The sequence below is a fragment of the Phocoena phocoena genome, chromosome 18, assembly GCF_963924675.1.
Source record: "Phocoena phocoena chromosome 18, mPhoPho1.1, whole genome shotgun sequence".
NCBI classification, from domain to species: Eukaryota; Metazoa; Chordata; class Mammalia; order Artiodactyla; family Phocoenidae; genus Phocoena; species Phocoena phocoena.
In genome coordinates, this window is record NC_089236.1 from 71,534,985 (window position 1) to 71,551,991 (window position 17,007).

The 17,007-nt window shown below is 39.6% G+C and overlaps 1 protein-coding gene across 2 annotated transcripts in view; it reads right to left on the bottom strand.

Annotated features, from left to right (window-relative positions):
• The window catches only part of FGF14 (fibroblast growth factor 14), a 626,343-nt gene that overhangs the window by 221,777 nt on the left and 387,559 nt on the right, over positions 1 to 17,007 (bottom strand). The window lies entirely within an intron of this gene.

A 17,007-nucleotide genomic window follows, 5' to 3' on the forward strand; every position in this document is an offset into this window, starting at 1 on the left:
CTCCATGAGAAAAATCACAAAACAATGATTTTATAGTTTTCCGCAGTGATGTCTCTAGCTACCTAATGGGGGTACAGAAATTCTCGATGCAAAATTAAATTTTAATTGACTTGAGTGTTTTTAAAGCTACGTAGCACTTTTAGTCTGGGAGGAGTGATGCTTTGTCGAGAGGGTTAACACGAAAGTTACTTTCCATTATAAAGTGGCTTCATAAGGAAGGCAGAACTCGGAAGCCACAGTATGTTATACTTGCTTCATCTATAGCATTGACTCCCTTCAAATTCTTCCCTAATTTCAAAATGTTTAGGAGTAAAAGTGCCCTGAGGGGTCATTGAATCCAGCTTTCTCTTTTCACACTTCCAGAAGAGAAAGAAATTCTCCTTTCACCCTCATTACTCATTTCAATCTTATCGATAATGTCTGTCTTTAAAATTTTTTTTTTCTCTTGGGGGAGCAGGGTAAGCCAAACCCAAGAATAATGGCATAGGGATTCTTTTGCTGGGGGAATGTTCAGTTGTATTGAGGAACAGCGGATATGATGGATAGGCTTTGGCAAAGAAAACTGTTACCTGGAGATCTGATATTTTCAGAAATATTGTTGACTTGCTAGGTGGGTTGGACAAATGACCCTTTAGCACCATAGTTTCTCTCCGTTTAAAATGGGAAAACTACCTTCACCTCTCTTACACATACTATCTCTAGCTGATGGAACACACCAAAAAACGCATTTAATTTTACCTTCTTTATTTCTGTTTTTAAAGTTCTTGAGAAAGCATTTGACCAGCTGGTTTGGTACGTAATGTGAACTGAATAATACATACGCATGTTTAGAAAAAGTTATCCCCTTCCTCCAGAGGTTGTGGTCATGGAAACCTTCTAATACCTTTAAATAAAATATAGCCATTCTCTCAAAGGAAAACTTTAACATCATTTACAAAGATAAATACTTTATGAAATAATGCATTTAGCTTGGAGATAGTCTCCTTTGCCACACTAATTATTTTACTCTCTCTTTTATTCTTTTTTTTTTTTTTTTTTGCGGTACGTGGGCCTCTCACTGTTGTGGCCTCTCCCATTGCGGAGCACAGGTTCCGGACGCGCAGGCTCAGCGGCCATGGCTCACAGGCCCAGCTGCTCCGCGGCATGTGGGATCTTCCTGGACCAGGGCACGAACCCGTGTCCCCTGCATCGGCAGGCGGACTCTCAACCACTGCGCCACCAGGGAAGCCCCTCTCTTTTATTCTTGATACAGAAGTCACAATTTGGTGGTAGCTGATGCTCAATTCATTTGCTAATTACTGTTATAATTACTTCCTTAGCTACCCTGTTAAAGGTCTGAATTTTTATTTTTACTTACCATTATTAAAAAAAATCTCATTCAGTATTGTTACAATCACTGAATCATTATAATCACTGCATGCTGTTGACAACCCTACAATCTAGCTAATAAATCATGTGCCTGTCAAGTTCTCAAAGTAGTAGAATAGTTACCACTTGAAGATTCACTCTTTGGACACACTCACGGACCTAATCTTCACAAGAACTTTCAGAGTTAGGTATTCTTTTCTCTGTTTTACAGATGAGGATGTTGAGACTCCGAAAGGTGAAGCAACTTGTTCCAGGTCACACAGCTAACAAATGGCAGAGCCAGAGCTCCCCAAGAATGTGTGCCTTTAAAGTGTACTATGCAGCATGTCTCTCCTGTGAGACTGCAATCAGATACACCAAGCATTTAAAGTTCATGAATATAAACTGGCTTTAGTGACTGCGGAGTCCACATATGACACCGCAATGCTGCCTAACAATATTTTAAAATATCAATTACCCGAAAACAATATACCTCAACTATCTGAAACAGAGCCGCAATATACCGCAACTCCAGGGGGCACTATTGCCATCATATCCATAAGAATAATCCCTCTTTGGAGTCATGCATTCCAGACCCTGAACAGCCATCCATGGCAGCCCTGATGATAAAGGCTTCTGACTCAGTGGTTAAAAAACAATCCCACGGACAACAAAGAGGAAAAAGAAAGATGAACAGCAACTAGTACCACAAAAACAATTTGTTTTTCCTAATTCTCAAGCCAAAAGCCCAAATAAGGTACTGTAAGATATTTTACATATTCCTGTTGAGAGAATGTATGTCCAGGCCCAGACCAGGAATAAGAGATTTCTCGCTGAGTGCCGATGAGTAAACAGGCCAAAGTTCCTGAGGTAAAAGCAGAGAGATGCAGAAGTGTCAGGGAAACAAGCCCAAAATACAGAAAAACAGAAAGCAAGAGACAGCCGTGCGAGCATGACAGCGTGAGGGAGTGCCCCCAGCTCTGCTTCAAATCCTCAGCTACAGAATGAAACCCAATCTCCAGAAAAGCATCATTAATATCCACCCCCATCTAGCTCCAGCTGTGTTCCCAGCCTCATTTCAAGTCACTCTTCTCCACCTTCCTACCCCTCCCGGCATCATCTGCTCCACACCAGCTACTTCAGCAGAGCAGGGCTGTGGCAGGGTTCGCCCTGCTTTTCACACCTGCCCACCCTCAGCCTCGGGCCCAGCTAACCCTCTCCCCTCCATCTCGGGTGGGTGGATCCCACCTCCGCCTGGTGAAATCCACTCATGCCTCCAACCCCAGCCTTGGAGGCCACTTCTCCTCCAAGGACTGTTCTCCATTCAGAAATCATTCTCTTCTGTTCTCACTGCATTCAAAGCCTCCATTCGACCATCCTCCGCTTCCTGCCTTAATTACTGAACCACACCCCAGCCGCCTTTATTACCTGTTCTGGCATCTGAAAGACAGAGTAGTGTCTTCATCATAGTCTTAGCTTCCACGGGATTGAGCAGAGGTCGGACACAGGGTAGCTATATTATTATAAATAGTTTGCACTGATGGCTTCTTAAATGTCTGCCACATACCAGGCTTCATGCAAAGCCTTTCGCTTTGAAACATAGGCCTGCTTGGCCTTCTTTTACAGTAAAGATGCTGTGCTTCAGAAGGGCAACTTACTAAAATTGAAAGGCTAGTGTCAGAAGCAGAATCCTAGTACAGGCCCCATCGAAAGCCAATGACCCTTCCATTCCTCTATCCTGTTCTTCTGACAGGGAAACAAAAGCCAGTTAGATGAAGTAGAGAACTGATAATATCAGCCCAGATATAAATATAAATATAAAAAAATATATATACCTATGTCAATAGCTCCCCAAAGCCATGTTTGGGCCCAAAGGCCTACCACATACAGCCTGGTTCTGTGGTGAAGCATCCGAAACCTGCATTAAATTTCGGAGTAATGTTTGGCATTTAGAACAAGGAACGTGGGTTATTAAAAAAATGTTTCATCTATTAAATATGCTCCGCTTTAGAAAGCAGAAACTTATACAGCACATCACTGATTTTTCTCACTTCATTAATTGTTGATTTGACTATACATACAGAAGTCACACAGTGGAGGCCAACTGGCCAATTATCCAAAAATCGCATAATCCAATGATTCCCAAATTTTCTCAATTCTTAGCACTCTTAGGTGTCTCAGTAGTTTTTTCACTACACTCTAGGCCAAAGAGAATACCTTATGGTTACATTTATTAAGTAATTAAGTCCAAACAACTTAGTAAGTATTGATGTGCTAACAATTTGGTAGCCAACTGAAAAAAACAACAGAATCATATTCTAATTTTATTCTTCTATAGCCACAGTGGGTGCTATGGGTTGGGTGCTCCTGTTGGGCACTGCACAACTGCTTAAGCCTTAGAATCAAACTGGACACTGTGTCACCCCATTTCCTGTTTCTCACTGATCTTTTTCATGCAGTACTTGTTTTTAATCAAAGCAACTGCCGACAAACAAGTGTTTTCAAAGCTAGGACATTGCTCCTGGCCTGAGTGAGTCAGAGGCCCCTAATCAGCTGCTACTTTAACCCTGTCCTGTCTGAGCAAAGAAGAGACGCCCTCAGGTGACTTACATGCAGAGGCAGGGCCAAATCCAAAGCTGAGCCCCAGGAGCTGTGCAAATAAAGAAGAGAAAAGGAAATCTCTCCCAGCAGCCTCAGGAGCAGTGGATTAAATCTCCACAATCAACTTGATGTACCCTGCCTCTGTGGAATACCTGAATAGACAATGAATCATCCCAAAATTGAGGTGGTGGACTTTGGGAGCAACTGTAGACTTGGGGTTTGCTTTCTGCATCATATTTGTTTCTGGTTTTATGTTTATCTTAGTTTAGTATTTAGAGCATATTATCACTGGTAGATCTGTTTATTGATTTGGTTACTCTCTTCCTTTTTTTTAAATATATATATATATATATTTATCTCCTTTTTCTCTTTTGGTGAGTGTGTATGTGTATTCTTCTTTGTGTGATTGTCTATATACCTTTGCTTTTACCATTTGTCCTAGAGTTGTGTCTGTCCTTTTTTTTTTTCTTTTTAGTATAGTTTTTAGCGCTTGTTATCATTGGTGGATTTGTTTTTTGGTTTGATTGCTCTCTTCTTTCTTTCATTCTTTTTTTTTTATTACTTAAAAATTTTTTTATTTCTTTCTGTTCAGGACATTGGTCCACAAGAGACCTCTTGGCCCCATGTAATATCAAATGGCAAAAGCTCTCCCAGAGATCTCCATCTCAACGCTAAGACCCAGCTCCACTCAATGACCAGCAAGCTACAGTGCTGGACACCGCACGCCAAACAACTAGTAAGACAGGAACACAACCCCACCCATTAGCAGAGAGGCTGCCTAAAATCATAATAAGGTCACAGACACCCCAAAACACACCACTGGATGCAGTCCTGCCCACCAGAAAGACAAGATCCAGCCTCACCAGAAGACAGGCACCAGTCCCCTCCACCAGAAAGCCTACACAACCCACTGAACCAAACTTAGCCACTGCGGGCAGACACCAAAAACAACAGACACTACGAACCTGCAGCCAGGGAAAAGGAGACCCCCAAACACACTAAGCTAAGCAAAATGGGAAGACAGAAAAACACACAGCAGATGAAGGAGCAAGATAAAAACCCACCAGACCTAACAAATGAAGAGGAAATAGGCAGTCTACCTGAAAAAGAATTCAGAGTAATGATACTAAACATGATCCCAAATCATGGAAATAGAATGGAGAAAATACAAGAAACATTTAACAAGGACCTAGAAGAACTAAAGAGCAAACAAACAATGACGAACAACACAATAAATGAAATTTAAAATTCTCTAGAAGGAATCAATAGCAGAATAACTGAGGCAGAAGAACGGATAAGTGACCTGGAAGATAAAATAGTGGAAATAACTACCGCAGAGCAGAATCAAGAAAAAAGAATGAAAAGAATTGAGGACAGTCTCAGAGACCTCTGGGACAACATTAAACGCACCAACATTCGTATTATAGGGGTTCCAGAAGAAGAGAAAAAGAAAGGGACTGAGAAAATATTTGAAGAGATTAGAGTTGAAAACTTCCTAATACGGGAAAGGAAACAGTCAATAAAGTTCAGGAAGCGCAGAGTCCCATACAGGATAAATCCAAGGAGAAATACGCCAAGACACATATTAATCAAACTATCAAAAATTAAACAGAGGGCTTCCCTGGTGGTGCAGTGGTTGAGAGTCCACCTGCCGATGCAGGGGACACGGGTTCATGCCCCAGTCTGGGAAGATCCCATATGCCGCGGAGCGGCTGGGCCTGTGAGCCATGGCCGCTGAGCCTGCGCGTCTGGAGCCTGTGCTCCGCAACGGGAGAGGCCACAGCAGTGAGAGGCCCGCGTACCGCAAAAAAAAAAAAAAAAAAATTAAATACAAACAAGCAATATGAAAAGCAGCAAGGGAAAGGCAACAAATAATATACAAGGGAATCCCCATAAGGTTAACAGCTGATCTTAAAGCAGAAAGTCTGCAAGCCAGAAAGAAGTGAGTGGCAAGACATATTTAAAGTGATGAAAGCGAAAAACCTACAACCAAGATTACTCTACCCAGCAAAGATCACACTCAGATTCAACAAAGAAATTTAAACCTTGACACACAAGCAAAAGCTAAGAGAAATCAGCACCACCAAACCAGCTTTACAACAAACGCTGAAGGAACTTCTTTAGGCAGGAAACATAAGAGAAGGAAAAGACCTACAATAACAAAATCCAAAACAATTATGAAAATGGTAATAGGAACATACATATCAATAATTACCTTAAATGCAAATGGATTAAATGCTCCCACCAAAAGACACAGATTGGCTGAATGGATACAAAAACAAGACCCGTATATGTGCTGTCTACAAGAGACCCACTTCAGACCTAGGGAAACATACAGACTGCAAGTGAGGGGATGGAAAAAGATATTCCATGCAAATGGAAATCAAAAGAAACCCCTGGAGTATCAATTCGCATATCAGACAAAATAGGCCTTAAAATAAAGACTATTACAAGAGACAAAGAAGACACTATGTAATGATCAAGGGATCAATCCAAGAAGAAGATATAACAACCACAAATATTTATGCACCCAACATACAAGTACCTCAATACATAAGGCAAATGCTAACAGCCATAAAGGAGGAAATCAACAGTAACACAGTCATAGTGGGGGACCTTAACACCCCACTTTCACCAATGGACAGGTCATCCAAAATGAAAATAAATAAGGAAACACAAGTTTTAAATGATACATTAAACAAGATGGACTTAACTGATATTTATAGGACATTCCATTCAAAAACAACAGAATACACATTTTTCTCAAGTGCTCATGGAACATTCTCCAGGACAGATCATATCTTGGGTCACAAATCAAGCCTTGGTAAATTTACGAAAATTGAAATAGTATCAAGCATCTTTTCTAACCACAATGCTATGAGACTACATATCAATTACAGGAAATAATATGTAAAAAATACAAACACATGGAGGCTAAACAACCCACTAATAAATAACCAAGAGATCACCGAAGAAATCAAAGAGGAAATCAAAAATTACCTAGAGACAAATGACAATGAAAGCATGATCACCCAAAACCTATGGGATGCAGCAAAAGCAGTTCTAAGACGGAAGTTTACAGCTATACAATCCTACCTCAAGAAACAAGAAACATCTCAAATAACCTAACCTTACACCTAAAGCAATTAGAGAACGAAGAACAAAAAAAAACCCAAAGTTAGCAGAAGGAAAGAAATCATAATGATCAGATGAGAAATAAATGATAAAGAAATGAAGTAAACAGTAGCAAAGATCAATAAAACTAAAAGCTAGTTGATCAGCCACTAGCCAGACTCATCAAGAAAAAAAGCAAGAAGACTCAAATCAACATAATTAGAAATGAAAAAGGAGAAGTAACAACTGACACTACAGAAATACAAAGGATCATGAGAAATTACTACGAGCAACTCTGTGCCAATAAAATGGATAACCTGGAAGAAATGGATAAATTCTTAGAAAAGCACAACCTTCTGAAACTGAACCAGGAAGAAATAGAAAATATAAACAGACCAATCACAAGCACTGAAGTTGAGATTATGATTAAAAAGCGTCCAACAAGCAAAAGTCCTGGACCAGATGGCTTCACAGGTGAATTCTATCAAACATTCACAAAAGAGCTAACACCTATTCTTCTCAAACTCTTCCAAATACAGCAGAGGGAGGAACACTCCCAAACTCATTCTACGAGGCCACCATCAGCCTGATACCAAAATGAGACAAAGATATCACAAAGAAAGAAAACTACAGGCCAATATCACTGATGAACATAGATGCAAAAATCCTCAACAAAAGACTAGCAAACAGAATCCAACAGCACATTAAACGGATCATACACCATGATCAAGTGGGGTTTATTCCAGGAATGCAAGGATTCTTCAATATACGCAAATCAATCAAAGTGATACACCATATTAACAAATTGAAGGAGAAAAACCATATGATCATCTCAATAGATGCAGAAAAAGCTTCTGACAAAATTCAACATCCATTTATGTTAAAAACTCTCCAGAAAGTGGGCATAGAGGGAACCTACTTCAACATAATAAAAGCCATATATGACAAACCCACAGCCAACATTGTACTCAATGGTGAAAAGCTGAAACCATTTCCTCTGAGATCAGGACCAAGACAGGGTTGTCCACTCTAACCACTAGTATTCAACATAGTTTTGGAAGTTTTAGCCACAGCAATCAGAGAAGAGAAAGAAATAAAGGGAATCCAAATTGGAAAAGAAGAAGTAAAACTGTCACTGTTTGCAGATGACATGATACTATACCTAGAGAATCCTAATGATGCCACCAGGAAACTACTAGAGCTAATCAATGAATTTGGTAAAATAACAGGATACAAAATTAATACACAGAAATCTCTGGCATTCCTATACACTAAGGATGAAAAATCTGAAAGTGAAATCAAGAAAACAGTCCCATTTACCATTGCAACAAAAAGAATAAAATATCTATGAATAAACCTACCTAAGGAGACAAAAGACCTGTATGCAGAAAATTATAAGACACTGATGAAAGAAATTAAAGATGATACAAATAGATGAAGAGATATACCATGTTCTTGGATTGGAAGAATCAACATTGTGAAAATGACTATACTACCCAAAGCAATCTGCAGATTCAATGCAATCCCTATCAAACTACCAATGGCATTTTTCACAGAACTAGAACAAAAAATTTCACAATTTGTATGGAAACACAAAAGACCCCGAATAGCCAAAGCTATCTTGAGAACAAAAAACGGAGCTGGAGGAATCAGGCTTCCTGACTTCAGACTATACTACAAAGCTACAGTAATCAAGACAGTATGGTACTGGCAAAAAAAGAAAACAGAAATATAGATCAATGGAACAGGACAGAAAGCCCAGAGGTAAACCCATGCACATATGGTCACCTTATTTTTTATAAAGGAGGCAAGAATATACAATGGAGAAAAGACAGCCTGTTCAATAAGTGGTGCTGGGAAAACTGGACAGTTATATGTAAAATTACACCATACACAAGAATAAACTCAAAATGGATTAAAGACCTAAATGTAAGGCCAGATATTATAAAACTCTTAGAGGATAACATAGGCAGAACACTCTATGACATAAATCACAGCAAGATCCTTTTTGACCCACCTCCTAGAGAAATGGTAATAAAAGAAAAAATAAACAAATGGGACCTAATGAAACTTAAAAGCTTCTGCACAGCCAAGGAAAAGATAAACAAGACCAAAAGACAACCCTCTGAATGGGAGAAAATATTTGCAAATGAAGCAACTGAGAAAGAATTAATCTCAAAAATATACAAGCAGCTCATGCAGCTCAATGTCAAAAAAACAAATAACCCAACCCAAAAATGGGCAGAAGACCAAAATAGACATTTCTCCAAAGAAGATATACAGATTGCCAACAAACACATGAAAGGATGCTCAACATCACTTATCATTAGAGAAATGCAAATCAAAGCTACAATGAGGTATCACCTCACACCAGTCAGAATGGCCATCATCAAAAAATCTACAAGCAATAAATGCTGGAGAGGGTGTGGAGAAAAGGGAACCCTCTTGTACTGTTGGTGGGAATGTAAATTGATACAGCCACTATGGAGAACAGTATGGAGGTTCCTTAAAAAACTAAAAATAGAAATACCATACAACCCAGCAATCCTGCCACTGGGCATACACATTGAGAAAACCATAATTTAAAATGATACATGCGCCCCAATGTTCATTGCAGCTCTATTTACAATAGCCAGGATTGGAAGCAACCTAAGTGTCCATCGACAGATGAAAGGATAAAGAAGATGTGGCACATATATACAATGGAATATTACTCAGCCATAAAAAGAAATAAAATAGAGTTATTTGTAGTGAGGTGGATGGACTCAGACTCTGTCATACAGAGTGAAGTAAGTCAGAAAGAGAAAAACAAATATCATATGCTAACACATATATATGGAATCTAAAAAATAAAAAGGTTCTGAAGAACCTAGGGGCAGGACAGGAATAAAGACGCAGATGTAGAGAACGGACTTGAGGACACGGGGATGGGGAAGGGTAAGCTGGGACGAAGTGAGAGAGTGGCATGGGCATATACACACTACCAAACGTAAAATAGATAGCTAGTGGGAAGCAGCCACTTAGCACAGGGAGATCAGCTCAGTGCTTTGTGACCACCTAAGGGGTGGGATAGGGAGGGTGGGAGGGAATTGCAAGAAGGAGGGGATATGGGGATATATGTATATGTATAGCTGATTCACTTTGTTATAAAGCAGAAACTAACACAACATTGTAAAGCAATCATACTCCAACAAAGATGTTAAAAAAAAAAAAAGGCCATTACTGAAAGGAAGACAGCATGATCTAATACAGAAGCTATCAATGACCCCAAGCTACTAGTTCATAGTGTTCAACAGATGTGGCATATTGTCATGTTTTGTTCAAAATTTTTACATTGCACACAGCATCACCATGAGCCTGCAGTGGCAACGTGGGATGCCTTGGTGCATAGTTTGGGAACCTTGAGTATAATCATTATACTTCATGTAAGGTATTTTACATAAATAACATTATAATCTCTTCTATTCCCAGTTAAGGTTTATATTTAATCTATTTATAGAAACATCGTTAATACAGAAGGGTATATAACTCATGAATATACAGCTAGAAAGTGAACAGACCCATGTAACCTCCACCCATGAGAATCCCTCAGGCTCCATTTCCAGTCACAGCCCCCGTCCGTAAAGGTAATTGCTATCGTCACTTGTAACACCATAGGTGAGATTTGCCTGTTCATGAATATATAGTGCTTTTTTGAAACACAGCCATTTGGGAGTTTCAGTGAAGTGTATTTCTGGTTCCTTCTCCATCACCTTTGCCAACTTTCGCACACTGTGAAGTCGCTCTGAAGATTGATCCCAAGTTGGTCTAAAGGCTCAGGAATGGACTTGTTACCTGAACCCAAACCAATAACCCCATCCGATTCCCTGGCCAGAGGAGGGGGGGCAAGTGACCTAAGATGACCGATCAGAGAGAAGTCCCCAAATTTTCTTTCCTCCTTCTCTCCTTCCTTCCTTCCTGTCTTTTTTTTCTCTCCTTCCCTTTCCTTTTTTCCTCTTTTAAACATGACACTTTCTCTGCTTCAGCTGGACAAGAAAGGAGGTGACTCTAGGACTGTTGAGAGCAAACCTGTACTGAACTAGCCTTGGAGCAGAATTAGCATCAGACAGGCAGATGGGAGAAAACAAACAAAAATACGGAAACGACACATGTTCCCTGGTATCATCTTAGAGCCAGTGAGTCATGACTGCACTTTATGTAAACCAATCAATTCTGATTTTGTATACGTGAATTTGAGTTTACTTCAACCTAAATACTTATCGAATCATAAGATCACCTAAATATCAACTAGCTGGAAACTTCAGTCATAGAAAACAACACAGTTGCCAGGGTGGAAAATCTAGAATAGATTTTCCCAACAGGAAAGAAAATGCTAGTGAACTAAAATTTCCATTTGAAAGAAAAATCAGTTAAGCCAGTTTTTGCTATAATTACATTATATTTCTAGGGCTCAATCACTAACCCTCCACTCATGCCTCTTGCACAAGGAGGCTTAAGCATGTTAACCAAACTGGGGGTGCTTTCTGATGGGTTTAAATTATTCTGTTCAGTGAAATCGTCCATCCACAATAGACAAATCTCCTCTTTTAATAGAGTTGTCTTTTCAAAGAAAAAACCCCTTGCCGTCCTTATCTTGCTAATGAAGTTTCCGCTTACCTGTAATCTGTGTAGAAAGGAGATATTAGATGTGGCATTTTCTTCACATTTCTATTCTACTATAATCATACCCTCTAATTGTCTCTGCCTCATCTACATAGTAGAACAGACGTCCCAGCCTAGTTTCTGATTTTAATCATAATTCCATGGAGCCACAAGTGTTACTAAACAGCATTCAGAAAACACTGTTATCAGAGACATTTTCCCAATGCTTTGAAAGACCAAAGCAAACTATAGTTTTCTTTAAAAAAAAAAAAAAAAGAGGGCATTTGCCTATGTGGCAAAAATAAAGGGATGGCTTTTCAATTAAATACCAAATGGGCTTTCTAAGCCTTAAAATAGGATAAGTGCAAAAGGAGACTAGGATGTACCTCTTAAATTACTGAGCTGATAACATCATCTGAAGTCATTAGGCATTTGTAGAAAACAATGATGAGTCTGGTAAAACGTCAGCTCTACTTTCAGAGGATCCCTGTTGGATGAATTACCTCTCGCAGGCCACTAAAGGCCACTGTGGTCCCGGAAGGAAGACAGTACCCCTAGTGGATGAGCCCTCCCTGGAGGAGTATTCACTCCCCTCCCCCTCCACAGGCCAGCTCTTGCTACGCGTCACACCACACCTGCTGCAAAGTGATGTGGAGGCTTTCTTGGAAGAATGACCACTGTGTGTTGGAATTCTAAACAGAAGAATCAGAGCAGAGAGCTGAAGGACAGGACCAGTAGCCAAGGTAGCAGCCATGAACAAACCCCCATGTAAGGAAATGTGTCACCTTAAACCATGTTTTTTGAGCAAAGAATAAAGAGAAGGCACGACCAGCAATTAGGAATCGTGGTAGGGTTTGGACCATGAACTCCCCAGACAGACCTCCTAGCCCAAATCCTGCTGGAACAATCGCTAGCTGTATGACCTTCAAGGAGTTACTGAACTATTCTGTGGTTCCGTTTTCTTGAGTATAAAAATGGGGAAAAAAACAAGGCCTATTTCTTGGGGTAGCTATGAGGATTCAACTAATATTTGTAAAGTGCTTGTAACACTTAGTAAGCATCACACACGTTTGGTAAAGAAATAGATTAGAGAGTAGGACTAACATTTACTGTGGCTGTTTACTGCAGTAGTACTCTTTTCTTGTTCCCACAAAGGGGAAGGGAATGAAACTGTGTTGAATTTATTTAGTAAAACAGATATTTTACTTTGTCTCATTAAAGTCCCTTGAAAAAATTTCACAATAGGCATTATTAGCCCTAATTTCCAGAAGGGAAAAATGAGGCACAGGGAGTTTAAGTAACTCTCCCCAGTGCTCTATGATTTGCATCCAGGTCTCAGTGGCCCCAAAATCTGAAGTGTTGTTTGTTTGTTTGTTTGTTTTTTCCATTGTACAACCTTATATCCAAAAGGTTGGAGTAAAATGGGGAAGGCCTGAAATTGAAATAGAAAGAGGATAAACAAAAGGAAGCAGATAAAGACAAATAATAAATAGGCTGAAGGCAAAAGAGGATGGTCTCTCATTTCTATTCTCACAAAGTTAGCACACCCCGTGGAATAACAAAGAAAACAGTTCTACATAGAACCAGTTAATGATGAACAGGAGATGCCAAAAAGGAAAATAAGGCAAGAACAGTACAGAAACTCACTCTGATGACAAAGCAGAGCCATTTACTGCAGGCAAAGGGCAAAGTGGAACAAGAAAAAGCCTCAGAAGTGCAGAGACTTCCAGATTCCCTTCTCAACTGTCAGTCAACATTTAATTGTTGGCTGCAGGGAAAGCAGCTGCCCTCCATCAGCAGTAAGTCAAGCAATGGACTTTTTACTAACTAGAAGCACCAAGCCTTATGGTGTTATTGCCACTATTTATAAAGAATGAAAGGATTACTTATCTGCAAGTAATGCCAGCTCATTACTTTTGGCATTCTCCAGGGAAGAAAACAACCTGTTGTTCCATAAACAGACAAATGTGCAATAAAGTCTGATTTAATTAAATAAAATTGCAAAGGCAAGGTAACTACTAACAATTCAGGTTACCTAAACAAAAACACAGATAGAATAAAGGTTAGTGTATTTATTTTGACTTGCATGGATTTAAGGGTTAGTTTTATAATATTCCTCATTAGAACAAAAATGACAAACACCAGAGCTCAAAGACATTCTAAGGTTTTCTACTATAGGAGTGCTTTTAAAATCTCTGCTTATATGAGAATGTAAATGGAGTCTATTAAAAATGGAAAAAATGATAAAATTTAAACTAGGGCATCATAATGATTTTAATAAACTTGCTATTGGAAAGCAATTGATAAGTGAATAATTTCCAGATGTGGATTCACATTTGATTTGTCAAGAAGTTTCAGAGCCTTAGAAGAAATGACTATTTTCTCAAAAACATCTCTATGGACTCCAGAATATTCAAATACATTGGTTGCAATGGATCGAGTCATTGTGTATAGAAAACTCCCCTCCCCTATGAGTGCCAGCCTGCCATCAGGGGGGTAAACACATCAATACATAAGCCTTAATGTTATAGCTAAGTTTCACAGCACAGGGCAGGACTCAGAAAGTATGGGGTGAAGACAAAAATGTCTTTGGAACAAACCTATTCAGGACATGTGACTGAGACGGAGAATTCAGGCAGAGCCTAACGCACACTCCAGTAAAGCAAGCACTGCAGGGGCTGTAGGTTTGAGAAACATCAGAGAATGGAAACCATAGGAGAGAACATTGTGATAATGAAAAAGATAAACTCAAAATCATACTGGGGTGGGCAGAGGGAATACAAACCACCGATTCTTAAGCTTACTTCAAGATAGGGTTTTAGGGCTCCACTGAAAATTAGGAAGGCTCCTTAAAAGAATAACAAAGTCCTCTGACTCTTGGCCCAATGGGCAAGAAGGACAGACACACTGGCTCCACCATTAGGTACAGTAGCAAGAGGGAGGCTGATGAAAGGCATCAGGCCAATTAGCAATGCCAACCTTTGAAGGAAACCACCTTAAGTCCCACAGACTTAGCTACCATGGTCAGTTCTACACACTATTTGGGGAATCTCAGGAAAGAAAAGATGGTTGGGAAGGAGACAGAGTAGCCTCAGGTATAAACAAGCCTCCTTAGTGTCTGGTATAGTCACTGGGTAAAAGATGGGTAGCAACCACCACATTTCTCTAATTTTACCAATTAACAGGGTGACTATAAAGTTTGGCATTCAGAGAGAACGCTTTAGAGAAGTGTTGCTGGTAATAATTACGGTAGAAGAAGAGATAGAAACAAACTAGTCTAACTCTTCTAATTCCAATGCTAATTTTTTTTTTTTTTTTTTTTTTCGGTATGCGGGCCTCTTACTGTTGTGGCCTCTCCCTCCGCGGAGCACAGGCTCTGGACGCGCAGGCTCAGTGGCCATGGCTCACGGGCACAGCCGCTCCACGGCATGTGGGATCTTCCCGGACCGGGGCACGAACCCGTGTCCCCTGCATCAGCAGGCGGACTCTCAACCACTGCGCCACCAGGGAAGCCCCCAATGCTAATTTGATACACTTTTGCTCTATCACAGTTACAGAACACATCAAATATATATTTCTAATTAATACACAGTTTGCAAATTGTGTCTTTCCATTTTACACAGCAGGTTTTGATCTAAAAGTATTTGTTTCCAAAATTAAATTCATCCTCAAAATATTAAGGTTTGACACTACAAAATCTTCAAAAATGTGCCACAGTGTAAGCTAGCATTACAAAAGAGAATTTCCATCAAGGCTCTGAATACTGCAATATGCTAAAATAAGAGTGTACTCACCTTGCCATCCTGCAAAGTGATGAATTAAAAGGCAACAGCTTTTATATGGATGTCTAACTTGTAGAATATTCTCTAAAAACTAGATCACAACAATTCATACATTATCTAAAAGTGCAAATTTGCATTTTAAACATGTTTGGGAGCTAGACATGCTAGATCTCAGAGAAACCTAAGGAATGTGTTATAGAAACAAAAATCCCTATTACTCATGTTACTAGAGATACACTATGAATATAGCTGGGCTACTCTGTCCCAGAGAAGAGAAAGAAAAATGGAAAAATAAAACCTTACTTACTGTCTGATTTAAGCATCCTATTTTGGGTAAATCTGCAGAAGGCTCTTAAGTTATTTCACCCAAGTCAATCTTCTAGCAAGCAGATGGAAAAACCTGGAAAGAATGTTTTCATGTACAAACCCATATCACCTGAGAGATGTGATACACCTGATTTGCTCAGATGCAGTAATGTTATATAGAAGCTCCTCTCTGCATGAACCTTCTACCTAAAAATTATGGATACAATCAACTTAGATGCCCACATGAAAGTATATCATTTGAGTACTACCAACAGCTGACATGAGTGGATGTTGTATCGTAGCTCTTTGGAGTTATAAATAAATGACCTGATCAAGAGCCTTTGAGAACTAACTTGTTAGGATGCAGATGAACTTTTGTGCAGCTACTTACTACCCAGAATCATTTGTATTCCCATATCCCTCCAAACCAGTGCCATCATTCAGTATTCCTGTCAAAGGAATTAACCCATGCACAAGGGTTAGTTCGATATCCTTACACCAGAATTATAAAAGATTCCACTAAATATTGAACTATCTTTGCAACATCATTTTACAATTAAAATATTTCCAGTAATGTGTCATTGTAATTCACACTTTTGGCCAGTTCTCAAACACTGATTGAAAACTAAATTTAAATACTTAAAAGTAAATATGGTTCTTATTAGAAATGAGATAATACAATCAGTAGGGAATCCAACCCTCCCTCTCCAAGAAAGGTAAGAAAACATCTTCATGTTTTTGATTGTTAACCCTGGATCCATCCAATAAAGTAGAAATAGCAGGCTCGGTTACTGCATTTTTCTGTGGTCAGTTTACAGTTTTCCTGCCCTTAGATTCTTCATTGGTTGGAATACATTAATTATCTCTAGGACCCAGGGAGCTGACCCTCATATTGTCCACAGGTGTCCCTGAGGCAGCATTAACAGGAGAAATATTTCAAAAGATTCAAACCCAGAGCTGTGCTAAGCCATTTCTGGGCAGACATCAATTACCCAAAAAATAAGACAAAGACTTGTGCTTGGATAAAGAATGAGCCCTGCCACTGTGCACCTGTCCCACATGGACGCGGAAAGGCTCACCAGCTGGGTTCTCCGCGAGAGAACTTGATGGCAGGTGGCCACACAGGTGATGGCATTTCCTGATGGTCTGGGTTCACTGCTTGGTCACAGAGGGTCGCCTACACTTTGAAGTCAGAGACATCTGAGTTCACTTATTA